Source organism: Schistocerca cancellata, chromosome 7 (genome assembly GCF_023864275.1).
Source record: "Schistocerca cancellata isolate TAMUIC-IGC-003103 chromosome 7, iqSchCanc2.1, whole genome shotgun sequence".
Classification (NCBI taxonomy): Eukaryota; Metazoa; Arthropoda; class Insecta; order Orthoptera; family Acrididae; genus Schistocerca; species Schistocerca cancellata.
The window spans coordinates 14,293,242-14,317,124 of NC_064632.1; positions in this window are offsets into that span (position 1 = coordinate 14,293,242).

A 23,883-nucleotide genomic window follows, 5' to 3' on the forward strand; every position below is an offset into this window, starting at 1 on the left:
CATACTCCATTGAATGTTCAGCAGAAATACAATGTTCAGCAATAGTGGACTTGCTTGGCTGCAAATGGCGGGTGTAACGTTGATGTTCGGTGCAGTGTGTGTGGTTTGACCTATGTAAGCCATACCACACTGGCACGGTATCTTGTAAATTCCGGCCTTTCGTAGTAACAGATTGTTCGTAACTGATCCCACAAGGTCCGCAATCTTCGATGGTGGGCGGAAAACCACTTTTACCTGAAATTTTCGGAGGACTCTTGCTATTTTAAACGAAGTATTGCCAACGAAAAGAAGAAAAGCTAAAGATAGTTCCGGCATGTTCTCCTCTTTATTCACTTCCTGCTTCCTAGTTTTAAATGTTAGTGTCCTGTTAATCTGCCGGATGGAAAACCCATTTTCGCTTAATACTGTCTTCACATGGGCGAGTTCTTGAGGTACGCTATCTAGATCTGAGACAGTATGAGCTCTATCAACAAGTGTTTTAAGCAAACTCATGGTTTGCGATGGGTGATGGCAACTCGATGCTTGCAGGTACAAATCAGTATGAGTGGGTTTCCGGTAAACAGAATGCCCTACAGAACCATTACTCTTCCTTCGAACCAGGACATCTAAGAAAGGCAAACAATCATCTTTCTCTATTTCCATGGTGAACCGGATGTTGCTATGAATGGACTTGAGGTGATGTAGAAACTCCATTAATTTATCTTCTCCATGAGGCCACAGTATGAAAGTGTCATCCACGTACCGCCAAAAAACTGTTGGTTTCAAGGCAGCTGATTCGAGCGCTCTCTCTTCAAAATCCTCCATGAAAACGTTGGCTACTAAAGGAGACAGGGAGCTACCCATGGCAACACCTCAGTCTGTTCAAAATATTCTTGATGAAACATAAAAGATGACTGGCAGGTGCCAAGTTGGAATAACGTGCGAAGTACTGAACGACGACCGGCTGCAAGACTGCATGGCCTTCCAAAGATTCATAAAGAGGGTCTTCCTCGGCGTCCAATAGTGAGCAACATTGGAGCTCCTACATATCTGTTTGAACGGTCAATTCGCCGGGAAAATTTTAAAATTCACATCAAAGGTAACGAACGCTCACGACAATTACAGCGTGTATTTAAAGCAAACCTGATTTGACCCTCATTGTGGAGCTTCCAGCGCCGCTCTTATGCGACAGGTGCGAAATCTGACTGGAGGTCATCTTTCAGATGTAGAAACACGCCTACCAACTTTCGTTCGTGTCGCACAACTCTTTCTCGGTGTTTTGATTTTTCCCTCAGTGTGTCACGCCGGAAATGCATATCCTCCTATTTCCATTTATTGTACTATAAATTTGTTTTCCTTATTTTTGTTACCTGAATATATAACATTTCTGTGCCTTCGTATATTGTAATTGTTTTACTATTTGTATATATATATATATTTATGCATTTATGTCGATGTATAATTGGTTTGTTTCGTAAATATTATTTGTATTTTTACGCTGGGTCTTGCCTAGGGAAAACTGCTATCGAACGATTACATCGATAGGTCGTGTGAAGAATCAAAGTGTGTAGGATCTTTGGTAGTGTTAACTCTGTCGCGTGGAGCGCGGGCTGAGCAGGGAGGGAGTCTGGCTGGAGTAGCGAGTGGAGCAGGTGTGTTGTGTGAAGCTCCCGCGAGTTGCCGCGCTTTCGGGGTTTGGCAGCATGTAATTGCGCTCGACTTCCGATGATAGTTTCTGACATGGTGTCGCGGACGGGATGCATTAGCTGGCGCACATCAAGAGCCCGTTTCGCCTGGTGACCGTGTCGAGAAGATGGCGCGCCAACATCCAGCTTCTGCAACAGCGACGGCCGACAATGAGTGACTGTCGCCACCTCCTCGATCGACGGTTTCAAGCCTTCAATCAACCAACAAGGAAGACTGGAAGCACGTAAAGTTTTAGAACTGTATGGCAGTCCTCAGCTTTTAAAACTGTTCAAATCACAAAATTACAGCAACTTAGCATGAACCTTTGTTGCTCATTGTCCCAATTGCATTGCCAAGTAGGGTCCCCACCTTTTCCGAAATGAACCCGAGTGTCGTTGAAATTCAAATATAATTCGATTTCACTGCTTTAATTTCGAAGTTCAGTTAAGGCATTCATAGCTGGCTACAATATTTAGATTACACAAGCACGAATTAAGAGTGCGAGTTTTGTTACGGTATTTTAGCTTATCTGTGACTGCAGCTCAGCTTGGTACGTACTAAATTTTACTACTGTTAATTGTTCAGAATCATTTAATTCAAGTTCAAAGTTAAATCCCTTATTTCTAAATTGCGTAGGTTCAAGTAGCTTTTGAAATGATTGTTGAGGTAGTCCAAGACTAACCGTATTTTACTGAATTTCGATGTGCTTCAGAAAGAAAGCTCACTATTAACTTCAGTCACTAAATTAACTTTCGATTTTCCTGTTTTATTAATTCTTTTGCTAAATTAAGTCAGAGTGTAGCGAAATTTATTACTTCTGACAGACTTTCAGTTTTCACACTACACGTGTCAACCTTCAGTTGCCACACTTCTAGTGCTAATTATATGTGTAATAACCTTTCTCTTTCAGTTACTATAGTAATTATCCTTAGGACTGGCGACCGTAATTTCCCCCAAATCTCAAATATCTAATTAATGCTAGTTAATTGTTAACGTAATGGCCGCACATTTACTTTCTTTATTAACTTTACCCCTTTTCAAAATTAATTTGCACCTGTTTCATTAGCATTTTTCCTTTCATTTAGATGTAACCCTTTCCTCCCTCTTTACCGACAGATTAACTTCGGTGACGATTGCTTTTCCCAAATTTCCATTAGGTACACGCGGTTTAATTTTTCACCGTCATTAAGGTCGATAAGTGAGGGGGAGGTTACACGTGGCGACCTGGTGACAGGACAATCTTCGGATTTGAGGTTGTTCTGGACACGAATTTTGCATTGTGCAAATCTCGTAACAAAGTACTGGTTACGAAATGTTCGATACGTCAGCCAGAATATTAGTGTGAGGAATCCTAATTAGATTTGAGATTTGGCATTTATATTGAAAATTATTAAAATGAGTGAAGGCAACAATTACCAAAATTTGGTGGCTTGGATCAGGCACAATCGGTCGAACAGTGGGAAACGCGCACCGCGGTACCCATTGTTCAGGGGCAGGCGGCTAGTATGAAAGACGCGACCGCCGAAACGCAACAAAGAGCAGAAATGGAATTCCACACTTTAGAAAATGTTTCGGAATCGGAAGTGAAAAACAAATGTGAATCCCTTGATGACGAATACGGGGGGACAATTACAGAGGAAGCCGCTACGGAAGTAAAACCGGTAGTTTCTGGGAATTTAACTGATTTATTGAATGTTTTGATTAACGAAATCAAGAGTCAATCGGCCAAGCAAGAAGCTCAGTCTGAAAAAATTGAACGAAAGCTAGACAGTCAGAACAAAGCTATTAATGTTGTTAACAACAATGTTGGAGTTGTTAACACAAAAGTTGATAAGATCAAAGAAGATATTGTTGTGATTAATACCGAAATCGGTAATCTTAAACAGGAAATTATAGGCGTTCAGGCGGAAATTGCGAGCATAAATACTCGTTTTTATTCCGAAATTGGCAGAATCGAGAAAAGTGTAGGAGAATCAGTTGCTCCGATCATCGAGAATAAGGTGACGGAACAAATTCAATTAGTGAAAAAAAGGATCAAAAGAAGGTGGAAACTTTAAAGGCTTTAGTATCCGAAGTAGATACCAAAGTGACGAAGCAGGCTAATACATGCGAAGAAAAAAAAAGGGAAGTAGGAACGCTTGCGACAACCACTTGCCAAGTAATTACGAGAGTGTCGGAATTAGAAAAGAAACTTGACGAAAAACAGAGCTATGGGCCAATCTATGCACATAGTTCGGAATTGTTGACGAAAGAGGAGCGGTTCGGCCCCTTGAAAAAAGGCGGTATACACGCGACGGATTTCATTAAGAATTGTGAAAGAGTTTTACCCAGATCATGGACTAATGAGAGAAAAATTAATGCGATTATTGATGTGTTGGCTGGTGATGCCAAGCGTTGGGGCTTAAACCTCAACATTACGAACCTGACTTTTGACGAATTTAAAAATTTGTTTCTGGCAGAATACTGGTCAGAGCAAAAACAGCAAAGTGTCTGGCGCGAATTTGTCGTATCGAGGCCTTTCGATGCGAATTCTCGCGGTTCGATGAAGGAGTTTTGTGAGGGCTGGATCCGCAAGTTGGAATATTTGCGTGATCGCCGCACGGAATCCGAAATAGTCTGGGAACTCTACAAAAAGCTTCCAGATGATACAAAACGCTACGTAGGAAGCAATTACAGGAAAATAAATGATTTCCTGGAAAGAGTGGAGGACGAGGACAATTGGCGCAATAATCGCGACAGTGGTAGAGGCCGTGGTAACAACAACGGGTACCACAGCAACCACAACAACGATAACCATGGGAATAATGCATACCGCAACCATGGCAGCAATAACAATAATGGTTCGGACCGTAATAACAATCGGTACAATGCAAATAATAACAGGAATGACGGAAACCAGTATCGTACTAACGTGATACGGGCTTCACAGAATAGCAATAACGCCAGAGGGTGTGATCAGCCGCCTCAGCAGCATACGGGGACCGTATCTGCTGGGACGAGACAGGGAAACCATTAGCCGCGCCGGTGAGGGGCCGACCGGGCGTGGAGAAATTTTGGCGGCCCAATAACAGGAGAAAACCCAGGTGTCGTCGTTATGAAAATTCCGTGTGGAATATTCAACGGCGGGAGTGTGTGCCAGTGTTAGGAGAAAGGAGTGCGCCCACAAGTAGTAGATCAGCTGTATACACGGCAGTAGGAAGTACATTCACTGTCAGTGAGAACAATTTAAGTAGTGTTACGGAAATCGATTATAAAGTGGCAGCTGTAATACCCACAGCGGAACTGGAGATTGAGTTTAAGAATGATTCGCAAGTGTTGTGAGAAGATCAGATGTCGGATAAAACGTCCGTCATCGAGCGAGGGGATGCAGAGAGGGATGAGGTCTGGTTAAGGCAGTTCGGTCGCTTATACGACGAACTAAGAGATTATAGGGGTCTGTATGGGAGAAGTGTTTATGGGGAGCGCGTGCAGTATTTTCCGCGTCTCGTCCCGCCGGAAGATAGTGTTTGTGAAATGATAGAAAGTTCTGGCCCTAACCGGCAGACTTTACCAGAAACAGTTGATGTTAATGGGGAGCACGAGCAAGATTCGTCGTGTTTCGTCCCGCAGGAGTTAGATGTTGAAGTAGTAACGGAAAGTTCTGGCCCTAACCGGCAGACCTTGAAACGTCCCCTTAGAACAATTTATACAAGACTGTGCTTAACCTGACACACAATATTATTTAGCGCAACGCAATCTGACTATCAAAGATCCCTGCAAAAGAATGGCCCTGAGTAACATTAAACTATACCTTTCACAAATAACTTACCTCACAAAAATCTTCATTACTCGAACTACTGCAATACAGCGAGCGCCACTACTGCCAGCTAAATAAAAGATTCAAACTACGGAAGGCACTAACTACTGATAGAGATAGTTAGCAAATGAAAGATATTAATAGAGAACAAACAATGTATTTCCCTTAATATCATCACAAGTCATAATATACGTAATTTCAAAACTCCGCCATCTCTCTCCTCCCATCCACCACTGCTGGCGGCTCACCTCTAACTGCGCAACGCTACGCGCTGTTCACATCCAGCTGCCCAACACTAAAATGGCAGACAACAATGCAAACTAGCCACAGGCTGCACACAGCACAGCCAGTGATTTTCACATAGAGCGCTACGTAACGTTGCCAATAAGAAAACATAAACAGCCTACTTACATAAAGAATACATAAACAGCCTACTTACATAGCCCCCATGCTCCCCACAAAAAAATTTTACAAAATATTTTTGGGCAGTGGCCAATAATGATTTGAAAAAATTTTTCATAATTACAATAACAAAGATATCAAATGCACACACTTATTTATACAATGTTGGTCAAAAGCTAGAATTTTCTCACAGTCCATAAGGACAGTCCTGATCATTCATCACAGTAAAACTGCCGTATCTTTTATCAAAGTCTGAGCAGTAAAAGACAATGCACACGGAAGTAGTGGATGTCCATGCAGTCTTGAAGAAGTAGTGTTGTCCTTCCAACAGAAAGACAGTGCTGACTCTTGACATGCTGACAGGTAATAGGCCACAACGGAGCAAACCCACAGCAGAGTCATTCGACGTTTTGAAGAAGATTGGTAGGTAGGTCATCACAGAGCAGACCCACTGTAGTCCTGGTAGAGCTTGTGGTATTGGTGGGCCACCAGAGGTGCAGACCCACTGTAGTCCTTGTAGAGACGGCCAGCAACCATCTGTTGCGACTGTGCAGGTGCACAATCACCATCGAAGAGTCTTGCAGAGAAGATAGCAAGTCCATAAACCACCACTTGTGCACTCACAGAGTTTGTGGAATTGTCCTTAGAACCAGCAATGCTGTTATCTAGTCCCTTGCTGAATTATTAACACCCGTGCAAACACTATCAGTCCCTACTTCTCACATATTGTCCATATACTATGACCAACAGAAATGTGTGCAGTGAAATAGAACTTACAAGTTACTTAATTTGATGAACTGGTGTCAAGTACAATTTTATAACACAAGAACACAATAACAAAGGTACAAAACACGTCATTAAAAACATAATAACACAGATAACATCTGTAGTAATAGGGGCTTTACATAAGAATAGAAATAAACATATACATCAGAGTTACAGGAATTATGACATAAGTAAATACATAAAAGATCAGAATAACTTTTGAAACATCCCCTTCACATATGAGCAACAAAACAGAATAAATAATGTCTCAACATCTTTACAAAGTAAATAACATAGTATTAGGAAAATTCTACAACATAGCTCTCATCAGCTAAACACATAAAGACAGGAAAAACACAAATACACAAGGGTACACAAACATATAGAGGGATGACACAAAAGGAAAGGACAGGGTTTGTTTTACTGCAGTATTTTGCATGGAGATCTCCCTTCGTTCATCATTATTCCCAAAAGTCCTATTTAAGCCTGCTTTCTGTATTCTGTCCACATCCTCTGTCAAAAATAGTTTTTCTCCACTGTACAGTATCCTTTTTTTTTGCCCAAACCATTTTCATATAGCTTCTCAATACATTTCTTCCAAGTCATCATAGTTAGTTTCTTATATAGTCTACCCCTCTTAAGCTAACTTAAATCTACTGAGCTCAGATATATATACCTAGGGACGAGGCAATGCAGCATCACATAAAACAATTAATATAAACAGCAATGAAAAAAACGCAGATTTGTGAAGCAAGCAGCATTAAGAAATTAGCAAAGCAATTTTAATATTACAACTAATATAAGCCAATGTGCAGCAAACAATAAAAAGAAATCATTAGTAAAACTGGCTTAACAGAATAATACAAAGTCAAATTCAATAACACTATGCCTGGCAAACAGCAGCAACTTATACCTAAACATGACATAGCTCAAGCAGAAAAAATATTACAGTAAAAACAACAATGCAGAAAAGGGAAATGTCTATTCACATCTTAATGTTTATGTAATTAAAGTGGTGCACCACAACAACTTATTGTAAAAAAAATATTACCATGTACTTGAAAAGAAAATTATGTGTCCAGTTACTGTTACTAGTCCCTTCTTATTGTTCTTTCCTTTCCAAGTGCTCCTTTTTTAAAGAATGTGGATCATAAAATAATTATTTAATAGATCTGTTGACAGAAAGTGTTCACATTAGCAAATGCATTTTATTGTATAAAAGCAATACTGCAACACAGCTGGAAACGAGATATCAAATGAAATAAGCAACTACGAAAAGCAAAGCATAAAAATATCATTCAATAGTCATGTGACATTTCATAAGTTAGTAGAAATTCTCTCAACTCTCGTAGAAAGACGCTTGTCGTAATCAGATGTGCAGATGTAAAAATATTTCTCGTCATTTCATTAGGAATTTCAGTAAATATCATAAATTACGAGCTCCACAGTATGCTTTCAACAAGGAAATGTCAATAGCGAGGAAAATGGCCTCCCTTTTTTCTCTACCTGTGCTTCTGAAAAGGCTTGTTCTCCAGGTGTCTGACACAGCTGTGTGCCCACGATGCACGTGCAGGTGGTCACTTAACTTTCTTATGGAAATATTTACGATAGCAGTTTCCGCTACAGTGACAGGCTCATATAAAAATATTTCACAGGTCAAGAATTTGCGTTACAAATCTGTAGAAACAAAATCCTATAAATATAAGTGTCCAAAAAATTTTCGCCGGCATTGTGATACATTCACGCATTTACACACATTTCATAACTCTTAAAGTACGATTCTTGGTTTCCAACATCCTTTTTCACAAGCCAAGAGTCCCTAACTTCTATTCATTATTCATATACATATAAACACGTAATCACATTCCTCATATATGGTAGCATCATCTTATTGGCATAAACATACCTCAACAGCATGATACACATCGTCGTCGTAAAAATAACATCCTAACACCTCAGTCAAATCTCAAATAAGTCGTAGCTTTCTGCAATAATTTCAAAACCTAAAAAAATTCTCTGCTCATGTCAAAAGTGTCATCTTCCTCAAACGTACCTTAAATATCATGGTCTCATACCAAATACATCATTCAAAGCTCTCATAGTATCACAATGGTTCTGAAAAAATATGAACAGTTCACAAAGTACAGACAAAATACAATTTCTTAAGTGTGAAGTTATCCAACGGTGTAATTACGTAAACATGTGTCACTGACGTAGTAAAAAACATGTTTATCTCTCAGTTAAATGATCAGATAGCTGTGTAATTTATGTTTTAGAGAAATATGGTACCGATGTGTAAAGTTGTATAAGCAAATACCATATTAGCTAGGGCTCCTTGTGCTTGCCAAACACATGGTACACAAAGTAAGCGTGTACCCCCCTGAGGAATATTGTAATTATACCCTCAGGTGTTACAGATTACAAGAATGGAATGAAATGTATTACGGAAAACCTTTGTATCATTGTACTTCAAATATCTTTGAAAATAAATGTTTTTAGTACAAAATTAATCACTGAAATGCGTGTCCTGTAGCGCTAAATGTGCATCTTGTTGTAAGATAATCTCCGTGGAAGTGTCGTAGTTATCATCCTCCGAAAGCTAAGTTCTGCAGAAGTCAATGTACTTACCTCATGATAAACAAAAGTGAATTGCTTTGCGTATAGATTTCTTAGTTATTACGCTTATTGTTGTGATGATGAAAGAACTGTGCTGTAACGTATTGTTGTGCTACAGAAATGGCTGTCTCCTTGTAGCTATGCCACAAAAGTTACTAATACACCATGTTTTACTTCCCAGAATAATACAGAAAAACTGTGCCGATATAAAACAGAAACACCGCAAACAGATTCTAAGTCTGACAAAGCATACTAGTAATGTAAAGTAAAAAGTTGCATGGCAAAGACAAAGTTAAAAAGCAGATTATTTTTCAATTAACGGTTTTACATGTGAAATGTGGTGTAAACCTTTACTGTTCCTAGTACGCAGAGTTTCAACGTGAACGGAATTATCATGCGGTATACGTCGTTGAGGAGTGCTAAAATTTTTCTCAAGGTTAGCGTCTATGTTATTTTTCTCTCAGCTAGCCGGCGCACGCGGCTGCCTCGGCTGCCTGGGGTGCGAATCATTGTCTGTTTCTTTGTTGGCGCGGGCCGTTACTGGGATTAGGAGACCTAACATCTACAAATTCACTGTGACGAGAGGGCCCTACTCTGTTTAAATCCCGCCAGTTCTGATGCAGTTCAGGTCTGTCATTACGATCATATCGTCTGTCGTCATGTCGGTAGTTCCTGTAGCTTCTTTCTTGTCGGTTAAGTGGTGGAGAATTTCTCCCTGAATCGTAACTGCGCGCTGGACTGTTGCGTCTGAAGTTATTCTGTCTTCTAGTATGATAAAAAAATTATTATTATTATTATTATTATGTTAAATATATTTCAATTCTATCAATTTAAATTGGTATTTCATACTAGAATGTCGTGTTTCCAGTCTGGCACAGCTTTGCCACAGGAGACACGAAAGCGGTCGAAGACATCCGTCTTCTGGTCGGCTCCTGATCGTTGTCAGAAGGAGGCTAGGTTTTGATTATGCAAAGGCTTCTATTATTTGGAAAAGAACAACCCGGATTTCTTTACGTAATCAGTATGAAGTTTATAATCACCTAAGGGACCTTTAACAATGAACAATAAAAAAATTGCATTTGCAAATGAAATCATTAATAAATTGGCCAGCTATGAGTTGTATAGAAGACAAGGAGCGGCCTTCTGTCTATGACCAGGATGCCGCATTATTCTCTGCTGTAGTAAAGGCTGATATTTACAAAAATAATATGACATGGAGGTAAAAAAAAATTTAGGAAAAGAACAGAATAAGAAATCTGGTAAACACTAAATATATTCAAACAATTCTCACTAGCAAATTAGGGCTTATTTATAAACAATATAACTTACATAATTACTTTCCAAACAGTATGGTGCGATTAGATTTCAGCCTGTCCTGTGCTGTCTCCTTGGTTCACGTTTTTCTTGTCACTAATTATAGTCACTACTTTTCTCCTTTCGTTGAAGACAATTCTTGCACTGTTCAACACCTCCGATAACAATAACTTGCTGATTTACAGTTTCGAACATGAATTACCTTAATTTTATTAATTAATAATGTTGTCTGCACGCTAGCAAGACCGCTCACTTTTTTAACTTAAAGTCGACCTCCTTTACGTTTTCACATAACAAGCAGAAGTACATTAAAATCTGAAGATCTACCAAAGTTTTTTTTTTACTGTCATCTTTTATTTAGATCGAAGCGGAACGTCGATCAGCTTCCGTTAAAATGTCTCTTTGACTGCGCAATCTTTACAGTTATGTAAATTATACAAAACAAATGTCTTTCAAAGGGTACTCAAAGCTTTCATAGGACGGAAATACCAATAATATTACATCGCTTCCCGCGTGAGGAGTAATGAGTCTGAAAGATCGTTACGACTCACGCGCAGTCGTAATATTATTGGATTCACGTACTTAGTGAATGAAGTATTTAAGGATCTCTCCTTGTAGGGAGCAAAACAAACATAATATAAGGCACATAGAATTATATACGTTTCATACTAAGTCGTCAAAGCTACTCACAGTTGCTTGATCATTAACAAACTTGGTTGTGGCATGATGCCATCATAAGTGTTCAAGGATTTAACATAGGTTCTCAAGAATTACTCTCATTCAGTCAATTGAAACATTGAAATACTAACATAGATACAAGTACAAATTAAATACACATACAGATACAAATATACATAAATATTGACAATAAGAAAAAAAAATGCTATTACAGTATTGGTGCATTTCCGCCAATTGTGAACAGAACATAATACTTTTATCAGTCTTTCTCGTAGTGACATCACTCTTCACTTTGTAGTTCGTAGTATTTCCCATGAACTCGGATGATTTTCACAGGGGAATTCTTTCATTACCTGTCACTTTTCACTGCACTAAAACTGGGGATCACCTTTTCACATTCTGGTGGAAAAACACTGGGAATTTCACTATGTGAAGGGGGAAGTGATATTTCTTGACTCGACGATCCATCGGGTCATGTCGGGAATCAGGAAAGTTGATGACTGGTTCAATGACGAATGAGTCAGTTTGGTGGCTGTCTTAATCTCATTCCAATTCATGTTTCAGCACATGAAAATACAGAACAAAAATCTGTATTAGGACTTGCTCATTAACTAGCATCTTAATCTAAGGGAATATAGAGTAAGAATTTAAGACAATAAAAATTACTACATAGACTATGTACATATACATTGTAAATTATTCATAATTTGTGTCTAGGTTTTATATTCTTTCGTTAGCAAATATTAGCAAAACACGTTTCGTCTTGTACAGGTCTTTCTTAAGCAATATATTTAGCAATATTGCCGTAGCAATTTTCATAGTTAAGGAAAAGTCATCATTAGTGTCCTTTTAATGTAAATATAGTAAAATCGAGCGTAGTTTATCAACGTTTTATTATTTTTATGTCCATTTTCATCTCAAATCTTGAGCACGCTTGCGCCCGTTATGGAGAGGAATGCTTATTGTTGAGTGCGGGCCGGCGAGCAGTCATTGAATGTTGCCAGAGTGCCTCACAGTCACGTGGTAACGAACTGGCGGTTTGACAGCGTTGGCAGTCCGCGTCCTGCACGAGGCAGGTAGTTCAGTGGCTGCCAACCCCTTTTTTTTTTTAACTTGTGCATTTTGTTGAATCGTGGGTACTGGAGCAGCTCGTCAAGGCGACATGGTCAACCTGGACGGTAAATTGACTGCACCAGCAACGAAGAACAGTCATCGATGAAAATGACTACTGTCACCTATTGCAGTAAGTACAATAGCTTGTCTATCCTTTGACTGATAGTCACTGTATCGTCGTTACAACGTGAGAATACTTGTAATGCCACTTCACACGCGGAATATCACACGTATCCATAAGTTTATTACAGTTTTGATTCACACTAGAGATAACTAGTTTTTCGTGTCCATACATGTGTCAAATTACGATTTTACACACGCGTCCATTATTTTGTCACTGAGTCACACGCAGCAATCCATACGTGTCCATATAGGTGTCTCTATACCACAGAGTAGCACAGGTAATGCTAAAATTACTTATCATGAAAGGATCATTTACAAAATATACATATTTTTTTTATTACTGTCCAAGACCTAACGAAAAACGTGTTTGCTATTCTGAATGGTGCTTCTGATGCACGTTAGATTTTACATGTATTTTAAATCTGATTCTTTTCCTTTTCTTATTGTTCTATAACAGCCTTTTTTTTCTCGGTTACATTAATAATCAGTAAAATATACCCACTTTGGCGTGCCGAACAGTTCACATTCAAAACTTCATCTAACAGAAATCGGGAAAATTATTCCTATTTCCTAGGATGCTTTTGCTCACAGCAAATCAGATTTACATCACGTTTCGATAAGTAACTGCAGATACGCATTAACCAACGAGCCACGATCGTCAATACACACAATATACACACGTCAAGTCTTTTGAACCAGTTTCCAAATTTCTTCCCCTACCGGGTAGGGTAGAAAGGTAAGAATGCTAAAGAAGAAAACTACAATAGGATAGTGCAAGGAAATGAAAGATACGAAGATAGATAATAGGTGAAATAATCAGTTGAGCAAATTCATTCTTCGGCTCCACCGTTTTTAGTGTCATCCACGTGGCATAACTTGACTTCAGTATTAAAATGTCGCACAAATCCGCTTCCAAAGCATCTTCAAATATATTTCAAAATCACGGCATGCGGACATAGCAGAAGAATATAAGCAGACTATCGCAGTCCTCAACTAGGCGTCTTAATATCGAAGGTTTCTGTATAATACTCGTGACATAGGAATAGTCTCTCTAAGTTTCTCCAATACAGGACCTAATTCTTATTATAAATGCAAATTTCTTAACTGGTTGACTCATAGTAATAAATAAATTAAAGTTGCTCTCCAGTTGTGAGTACCATTATTAATTTCTTTGTACATTAACTATATGTTGCTGCTTATACTCGGTGTAATCTACAGATTACAATGTATCAGTTTTGCATCGTACATGATTCTAGCGACTTAAAATATCAATCCTTTGAAAGCTTAACTTAGGTTAATACTTCACATATACGGACATTCTGGTCTGAATGAGGGATTTAAAGAAAACCTTTACTACTTGGTAAAAAGGAAATTTGCCATAACTTAAAACTAAAACAGCAGGTGGCACTTTGGCACAACCCTTACTCAATTCAACGACTGCAGTCTTCTCGTGCTCAAGAAACTTAAAACTACCTTAAAACTAAAGCAAATCTTATTTTCCAAATACGTAGAGTACCTTCTTCAATCACTTCATATCTTTCAAGCTCCATCATTACTTTGTGTCCACCTCACTCAAATGATTACGTCACCTGCAGAATACATGTACATGCTGTTGATTCACATACTTTCTAAACAGATCACACTCTTGTTTCAAGTTGCAGCTTAACATAATAAATGATATATTTTAAATGTTTTTCATGGTACTTCTTTAGGTCTACATGGTGGTAAAGTCCTTTTATTCCTCCACTAACTGGATCTGCCAACACGTAACAACCAATATGTGGCTTCCTGGCTATAACAAACGGACCTTCGTATAGGTGTTGCCACTTACGATTTTTACGTAAGATGAGAGATGGTTTGAAGTGTGTTCTCAGGAGAACACGCTCGTTCAGGCGATACGACAGAACTTTATTGACATGCTTGTCAAATGCCTTTTTTCTTAAATTGGCATGAGTTGTGAGAGAGATCAGGGCTTGTCTTAACTTATTATCTAGGTTGACTTCTGGACCTTGTATCTTGGGGATAGGATCAGTCCATTCATTGCTTTCCTTTTGCCTGGAGATTAGTTCTGAAGGTGTGAAACCGGTCAAAGTGTGCTTTTAGTTTTCCGCATGTTCATTAGATTGAATTTCGCTCACAATTACTTTTGAAGTACTGGGCGGTACGCTCGGTACGAAGTTTGCTTCCGTATTCCACCTAAGTTGCGAGCTATTTGCCGGAATTTCAGTCGAGATGGTGTGTGTTGGCGGGTTCCCGATGTTATTCAATCTGTATATTGAGCAAGCAGTAAAGGAAACAAAAGAAAAATTCGGAGTAGGTATTAAAATTCACGGAGAAGAAGTAAAAACTTTGAGGTTCGCCGATGACATTGTAATTCTGTCAGAGACAGCAAAGGACTTGGAAGAGCAGTTGAACGGAATGGACAGTGTCTTGAAAGGAGGATATAAGATGAACATCAACAAAAGCAAAACGAGGATAATGGAATGTAATCAAACTAAGTCGGGTGATGCTGAGGGAATTAGATTAGGAAATGAGACACTTAAAGTAGTAAAGGAGTTTTGCTATTTAGGGAGTAAAATAACCGATGATGTTCGAAGTAGGCTGGCAATGGCAAGGAAAGCGTTTCTCAAGAAGAGAAATTTGTTAACATCGAGTATAGATTTAAGTGCCAGGAAGTTGTTTCTGAAAGTATTTGTATGGAGTGTAGCCATGTATGGAAGTGAAACATGGACGATAACTAGTTTGGACAAGAAGAGAATAGAAGCTTTCGAAATGTGGTGCTACAGAAGAATGCTGAAGATAAGGTGGGTAGATCACGTAACTAATGAGGAGGTATTGAATAGGATTGGGGAGAAGAGAAGTTTGTGGCACAACTTGACTAGAAGAAGGGATCGGTTGGTAGGACATGTTTTGAGGCATCAAGGGATCACAAATTTAGCATTGGAGGGCAGTGTGGAGGGTAAAAATCGTAGAGGGAGACCAAGAGATGAATACACTAAGCAGATTCAGAAGGATGTAGGTTGCAGTAGATACTGGGAGATGAAGAAGCTTGCACAGGATAGAGTAGCATGGAGAGCTGCATCTAACCAGTCTCAGGACTGAAGACCACAACAACAACAACAATAGATGCGAGAATTTTGAGGTTCATGATTTTGACTTTGATAGTTAGTAAAAGGTGGAGGACTATTCCTAAAGTTTGGAGCATACTGTTGTTTGTATTGCTTGCAAGGATCTGGAGCATTTCTCCCTCGAGAACAGTGCTGGAATCTAGGCTGGTTACCATACTGCTGTTGACTGTTGGTGTTAATCCAACGTCCTTTTCTATTGAAATTATTATTATTTTGGCGATCGTTATTGTAGTGATAGCGATCATTGTAATTAACTGGTGAATTACCGTATTGCTGTTGTGTTGTCTGGTATATGGGGTGGTACCTGTTTTGATCCTGGAATTTATGTTTCTGCTTCCCGTTACGGCGATAGTAGTTGTTATTATCACACGGAATGTCGTGTCCTTTACTGTTGTTGGGTTGGTATGACATACCTGAGTCTGCGCCTACACCGTGCGGCTGTGTAGTGTGCGGGCCAAGATTGCAATTACTCCGCGCACTAGCACGCACGTCTTCTTGAATCATGTCAAGGTTGTCAAGTACTGACAGAAAAGCCTCCGTGTCGTCGTCACTGACATTTACTAACTTCTCCCTGATTGATACCGGTAGCTTTGACTTAAGGATCATAATTACGTCCTCCGTGGAAATGGGCGTGTCCCAATATTGTATATTTCGCTGGTATTTCTCGAAGTACCTACGGAGACCAGCACTTGTCGTGTTAAACGGTTCAGCATTATATACTACCTTTCTAAGGCGTTGTTGTATACCTGAACTCCAGAATTTGTTCAGAAATTGCTTTTCGAAGTCAGCGTAATTATTACATCTGTCAATTACTTCTGTTCCCCAGACAGAACCCTCTCCTTGAATGTAACCTACTATAAAGCGCATACGTTGCTTGTCATCCCATCTCTCAGGAAAAACACCATTAAATGACTTCAGAAAAACCATTGGGTGGATGTTGCGTTTCTCTGGCAGAAAAGGCTGGAACACGCGGTGATTGAGAACGCTTTCTTCTTTCATTAGCTCGACAAGAGTTACTTGATCATTCTGGTTGCGTACTAACGGATTCTTACTGCTGTGTCCATGTACAAGTGGAGAGAATTCTACACGAGACACGGGATTATTATTGTATTCATGTTCTGAAGAAAGCAAGGGTGAATGCTCACTTCTATTGTCATTAGGAAAATCATTGACTTGTTGTTTCAACTGCTCGTTTTCCTCAGTGAGGTGCCGTTTCCACTCGGGAAGATCTCGGTGAAAAACTCTACGAATCTCTCCTAATTCAGTGAGAATCGTATCTCCTGATGTATCTGGAGCAGCTAAAACTTCAACTGTGGCTGACTGTTCCTTAGTCTCGACCCATTCTACAAACTCTTTTCCTATCGTGGAACGTACGTTGGCTGCAGCATCATTCACCCTCTTGTTTATTTCGGATAGCGCCTGTGTCAGGTCATTGACCTGGCCTTGCAGAGTGACGACATTGTCTGCAAGCTTGTTTACTTTAGCTCCGACCTCAGCAGACTTCTTTGAAACTTCTGTTGTAACTGCCTGGTAACTTTCGATTTGTACTTTGATGTCTTTGTGCACGTTACCTACTGTGCTCTCACATGCATCTACCTTCTGCAGAATACCTTCTATCCTTTCATTAACTTTAGTACTTAATTCCGAGATATATTCCACCGTGACTGTCCTTATTCTTGCCTCTAAGTTGGCATCAATATTATCTAACCTATTTTTCATTGTACCAATCATGGTAATTAGGTCAAACCATTTTCGCTCTGTCTCCCGTTCCTTTTCCCTTTCTTTTTGTTCCCTTTCTTGTCTATCTCGTTGTTTTTGTAATTTATAAGCTTCCCTTTCCCGTTTCTCCTGTTCTCTATCACGTTGTTCTTGTAATTTATAAGCTTCCCTTTCCAGTTTCTCCTGTTCTCTTTCTTGAAAAAAAATTCTCATCATTTCAACCATCGAATTTTCTCCCGCTTGCTGTGACGATGATTGCTGTGACGATACGTCACGCACACCATCATCGTCTGCCGTTCTCTCCATTCGCGAATCGGGTCTGCCTGTTCCCGTTCGCGAACGTAGCGGGTATGACTTGACAACTGTGTCATCACCGTCATTCACACTGTTTGTCGGCTTTCCTTTGTCATCTGCCATGTTTATTTTCAAGTTTGTGACGTAACTGCTCAAAGAAATATTTCGCGGCACGCCGATCGTCAACTCTAAGATGCGCGCGCTGATAGTCAAACGTCACACCGCGGTAGGTGACAATTGAGAGCTATACCGGGTAGAAGACAAGATGGCACCTAACTTTGAAAATAAGTGACAAACACCTACTAGACACTTAATCCAGCTATTATGGCATCCATCTTGTGTTCTTAACCGTAGCAACAATGAAGATGCTAATAATGCTAACAAATAAACTTTGCATGAAGAGATGATCAGAAACGAATTCTAACTACGTAAATAAGCAACTCTGCAAGGAAATAACAGCGATAGGATAAAATGAAGCAGTAAGGAAAGAAATTCCGGAAATCAGTTTTTTTTATACAAGACGCGAGATTTTATGCGTACTGAAAACCGTACTTACATCAGTCGTTTTGCGCACTGCTGTTATTTTTCGAATTTTTTTTTTTTATTTAATACTTCCTCGGTTTCGTTCAGTACTTCCTTTACGGCTTCCCGATGTCCACCGGATGATGTCATGAAACAATAACAGAACAGGTTAAAATTTTTTATCAGGTCCCTGTTCGGGCGCCAGATCTAGTATGATAAAAAAAATTATTATTATTATTATTATGTTAAATATATTTCAATTCTATCAATTTAAATTGGTATTTCATACTAGAATGTCGTGTTTCCAGTCTGGCACAGCTTTGCCACAAGAGGCACGAAAGCGGTCGAAGACATCCGTCTTCTGGTCGGCTCCTGATTGTTGTCAAAAGGAGGCTAGGTTTTGATTACGCAAAGGCTTCTATTATTTGGAAAAGAACAACCCGGATTTCTTTACGTAATCAGTATGAAGTTTATAATCACCTAAGGGACCTTTAACAATGAACAATAAAAAAATTGCATTTGCAAATGAAATCATTAATAAATTGGCCAGCTATGAGTTGTATAGAAGACAAGGAGCGGCCTTCTGTCTATGACCAGGATGCCGCATTATTCTCTGCTGTAGTAAAGGCTGATATTTACAAAAATAATATGACATGGAGGTAAAAAAAAAATTTAGGAAAAGAACAGAATAAGAAATCTGGTAAACACTAAATATATTCAAACAATTCTCACTAGCAAATTAGGGCTTATTTATAAACAATACAACTTACAAAATTACTTTTCAAACAGTATGGTGCGATCAGATTTCAGCCTGTCCTGTGCTGTCTCCTTGGTTCACGTTTTTCTTGTCACTAATTATAGTCACTACTTTTCTCCTTTCGTTGAAGACAATTCTTGCACTGTTCAACACCTCCGATAACAATAACTTGCTGATTTACAGTTTCGAACATGAATTACCTTAATTTTATTAATTAATAATGTTGTCTGCACGCTAGCAAGGCCGCTCACTTTTTTAACTTAAAGTCGACCTCCTTTACGTTTTCACATAACAAGCAGAAGTACATTAAAATCTGAAGATCTACCAAAGTTTTTTTTTTTACACTCATCTTTTATTTAGATCGAAGCGGAACGTCGTTCAGCTTCTGTTAAAATGTTTCCCTGACTGCGCAATCGATGTATTAGCGTCTGCGCTAGATGCGCATCTTTACAGTTATGTAAATTATACAAAACAAATGTCTTTCAAAGGGTACTCAAAGCTTTCATACGACGGAAATACCAATAATATTACAGTCTCCCGTGATAATAATTGTTCTGGTTGCCAAATTGTCTGTTTCTATGATTGTCTCTGTCATATTCATTACTACAGAAATGCGATCTTTCTCTGTAACTATTACTCTGCCAGTGGTTGTCATACGGGTGGTGTCTGTTTTGGTCACGATTTACGTTGTAAGAATAGGCTTGTCGTGGCCATTTATTGTTTCTGTCCTCACGGAATTGTGACGGATGTGACCTGTAGTGATTGTTTTCCTGTTTTCGCATCCCGCGACTGTCTGTGTCAATTTTTAATTCTTGTAAGAGTCCCTCAAAAGCTTCAATGTCGTCTTTGCAACGTCCTGCCAAAATAATCTGCCGTATATGTTCAGGTAATTTGATTAAGCAAATGCGGATGAGTTCTGAGGGGCTGTATGAGTTTGACAGGTACTGATTCTTGTGCAACATGTCTTCAAAATATTTCACAAGACTGGAAAATTCAGATTGTTCAAAGTGTTTCATCCTCATGATGCTATGTTTTACTCGGTCTTGTGTAGCTTGTGACCAATACGCTGAGAGGAAGGCATGATAAAATTCTCCTTCACTGTGACAATCGTGAATGACCGATCGCATTCTTACAGCTGGTTCATTCTCCAAGTAGCCACACATAAATTCTAACCTGTGCTCCAATGACCAGTTGGGAGGAAAACAATGAGAGTATTGATGGAGCCACGCTTGTGGATGAATGTCGTTGACAGAATTCTCAAATGTTTTGATTTTACGTGTAGTAATGAACAGCTTATAGTCAAAGTCATCTTGTCGGCGAGTAGCAAATCGGTCATTGTTACGTCGTGTCGGCGGTTCCATCTCAAAATTCGGTCCACCTTTCCAATTCCTTTCATAATTACCGAAATGCCCTGTGTTATTATTTTGTGGCTTTTCCGTATTTCTAAGTTCCTCTTCCCGTATTGGAGCGCGAGTGTCCTTTGAAATACGTAATTCTTGTATTACCTGTGTCAGCTGATCTTGTACTTCCCGGATTTCTCTTTGATGTTGCGTATCAATTTGATTCAGATTTTGTTTCAGTTTCCGAATTTGTTCGCTCTCTTCTGTGTCATTAAAGACTACCGGTTTTGCGTCATTCAGATTATCATCTACCTTCGTAGATAAATTATTTAGCTGATCCGAAAGTTCAACTACTTTCTCTGATAATGAACTAATTTCCTCCATGTGTCTTTCTACTGTGTCCTTTAAGTTGTCCTGAGTTTTTGCAAGTTGCGTAACCGAATCGGTAGATGCAACTGAGTCAGTTTTAGCCCACAAGGTCTCATGATTTTCATGAACAATGGTTTGCAGCTCTTTTATGGCTGCTTCGTGATTCTGTAATGCATTTTCATGCCGCGAAAAAATAGGCTGAAAATGCTCACAAATTTGTGTTTTTACGTCATTACAGACTTTTTGACATTTCGATTCAATGTTATGTAACTCAGTAGTTCAATCTTCACGTGTTAGTTCAACCTTATGTTCCACTGAGTCTAACTTTTGAAGCTTAGGACAATTCCACAAACTTTGTGAGTGCACAAGTGGTGGTTTATGGACTTGCTATCTTCTCTGCAAGACTCTTCGATGGTGATTGTGCACCTGCACAGTCGCAACAGATGGTTGCTGGCCGTCTCTACAAGGACTACAGTGGGTCTGCACCTCTGGTGGCCCACCAATACCACAATCTCTACCAGGACTACAGTGGGTCTGCTCTGTGATGACCTACCTACCAATCTTCTTCAAAACGTCGAATGACTCTGCTGTGGGTTTGCTCTGTTGTTTCCCATTACCTGTCAGCATGTCAAGAGTCAGCACTGTCTTTCTGTTGGAAGGACAACACTGCTTCTTCAAGACTGCATGGACATCCACTACTTCTGTGTGCACTGTCTTTTACTGCTCAGACTTTGATAAAAGATACGGCAGTTTTACTGTGATGAATGATCAGGACTGTCCTTATGGACTGTGAGAAAATTCTAGCTTTTGACCAACATTGTATAAATAAGTGTGTGCATTTGATATCTTTGTTATTGTAATTATGAAAAATTTTTTCAAATCATTATTGGCCACTGCCCAAAAATATTTTGTAAAATTTTTTTGTGGGGAGCATGGGGGCTATGTAAGTAGGCTGTTTATGTATTCTTTATGTAAGTAGGCTGTTTATGTTTTCTTATTGGCAACGTTACGTAGCGCTCTATATGAAAATCACTGGCTGTGCTGTGTGCAGCCTGTGGCTAGTTTGCATTGTTGTCTGCCATTGTAGTGTTGGGCAGCTGGATGTGAACAGCGCGTAGCGTTGCGCAGTTAGAGGTGAGCCACCAGCAGTGGTGGATGGGAGGAGAGAGATGGCGGAGTTTTGAAATTACGTATATTATGACTTGTGATGATATTAAGGGAAATACATTGTTTGTTCTCTATTAATATCTTTCATTTGCTAACTATCTCTATCAGTAGTTAGTGCCTTCCGTAGTTTGAATCTTTTATTTAGCTGGCAGTAGTGGCGCTCGCTGTATTGCAGTAGTTCGAGTAAAGAAGATTTTTGTGAGGTAAGTTATTTGTGAAAGGTATAGTTTAATGTTACTCAGGGCCATTCTTTTGCAGGGATCTTTGATAGTCAGATTGCGTTGCGCTAAATAATATTGTGTGTCAGGTTAAGCACAGTCTTGTATAAATTGTTCTAAGGGGACGTTTCAACCTTACCAAAAGTTGTAGTGGTAGAAGTAGCCGACCCATCCGACGCAAACCTCCAGTTCAAACATTGCGAGAGTATTAAGGAGAAAAATTATGAAAATTTTAGTGATAGCCGGACACGATTGGTAGAAAAGCACGTAGATTACAGCGTGTATGAGGTTAGAGCTGACGTTATACGGTCAGACGGTAGCAGTGTGGGTTGCGCAGATCCAGAGGAAGTAATTGCAGATACTACTGGGCACATTCCTCCAGGTAGATTGGCAGATGAGATCAATCTGACCAAAGTGGAATCAACAAAGGTGACAATTAGTGAATTTATAGCAAAGCAACACTCACTAGTTGACGAGTTACAGGATAAGGTTTCGGTATTGGAGGCGAAAATACAGACTAAGCCTCAGGACAAACGTGTTGAAATAAAAACTGTATATGAACAGAGGCTGAAAAAGCCGCCAGATAAGCCGGATTTACGATCAAAGCCGGATGGTTTTTTCTGGAATGACCTAGATATAGACGAGGGTTTACTGTGGGAAAATAAAGAAACAGTCGAGGACAAGTGTAAACAGATAGTACCGTCTGTTAATATGCACGACCTACAACTAAACGTGTTGATTGACACAGGTGCAGAATTGAGTGCTGTATCTTGGAAAATATTTGAGTTACTGAAAGACAGACCTGGCATCGTAGTTATGCCGGTAACAGGAGTGAAAATTATCGGTGCTACTGGGAAGGCCAGTAAACCGGTCACAAAACAGATTTTTGTCAACTTCGAGATATGTGGGGCACGATTTGAACAAGAGTTTGTTGTCGTGCCAGACTTGACTACGGAAGTAATTATCGGGTTAGATTGGCTATTAAAGTACCGTGCAGTGATTAATTGCGAAAGCAAAACTTTGACATGTACGTCACAAGATAAAACAATAGTAGTTAGTTTTGATGAGGCAGGAGACGGTGTGCATAGGCAGTACCAGCCTATACACATTGTTAACTGGCCGGATCACATTGACGTGGGAATGAATTTGAACTGCTGAAACATGAGGAATTTCGGCATTGACAATATTGTAGAAATAGATTTGGAAAGTATTGTAGACGGTGTGTCAAACGTAACACACGAACAAGGACGAGGCCGAATTTGTCGTACCTATTGCCATCACAACCATAGAGCATGGGGCAGATATGTAGCAGAATTTGGGAGAATTGTGAACACCTTCAGACATGAATCGACGGGATTTCCTCCAGAGGAAATCCTGTTGGATGACAGAAGTAAAAGTTTAGTGGAAGAGATAATCAAATTCCCTCCACGGATTAACATTAGGATTGGTGTGAAAATAGATCGTTTGCGAGAAGTAATGAAGCTAAAAGCCGATGCTCGCATACGTCGTCATGACGCTAAAGCGCGTTTTGCTAAGTTTGCAATCGGAGACTTAGTACTTGTAAAAGCTCATGAGAAATCGAGCGAGATAGACCATGGAATCTCTAAATTTAAGTTTGTTTATAATGGACCATATAAAGTCATTGGTATACCTCAAACAAATGCTTATTGCTTAGAGTATTCAAACTCTGGAAAGCTATTAGGTATACGGAACATTGTAGACCTGAAATTGTACCAACCAAGGATTGATTAATACCACAGAAAGGGTAATTTGTACAGTATGTAAATATAGAGTGTAAGATTTAAGGATGTGCCATGTTGCGATGCTTTTGCCTGACCCAGAGTTCATTAATGAAGTTTTAATTAATTAATAATTAATTTTCATTAATCAATTTAAT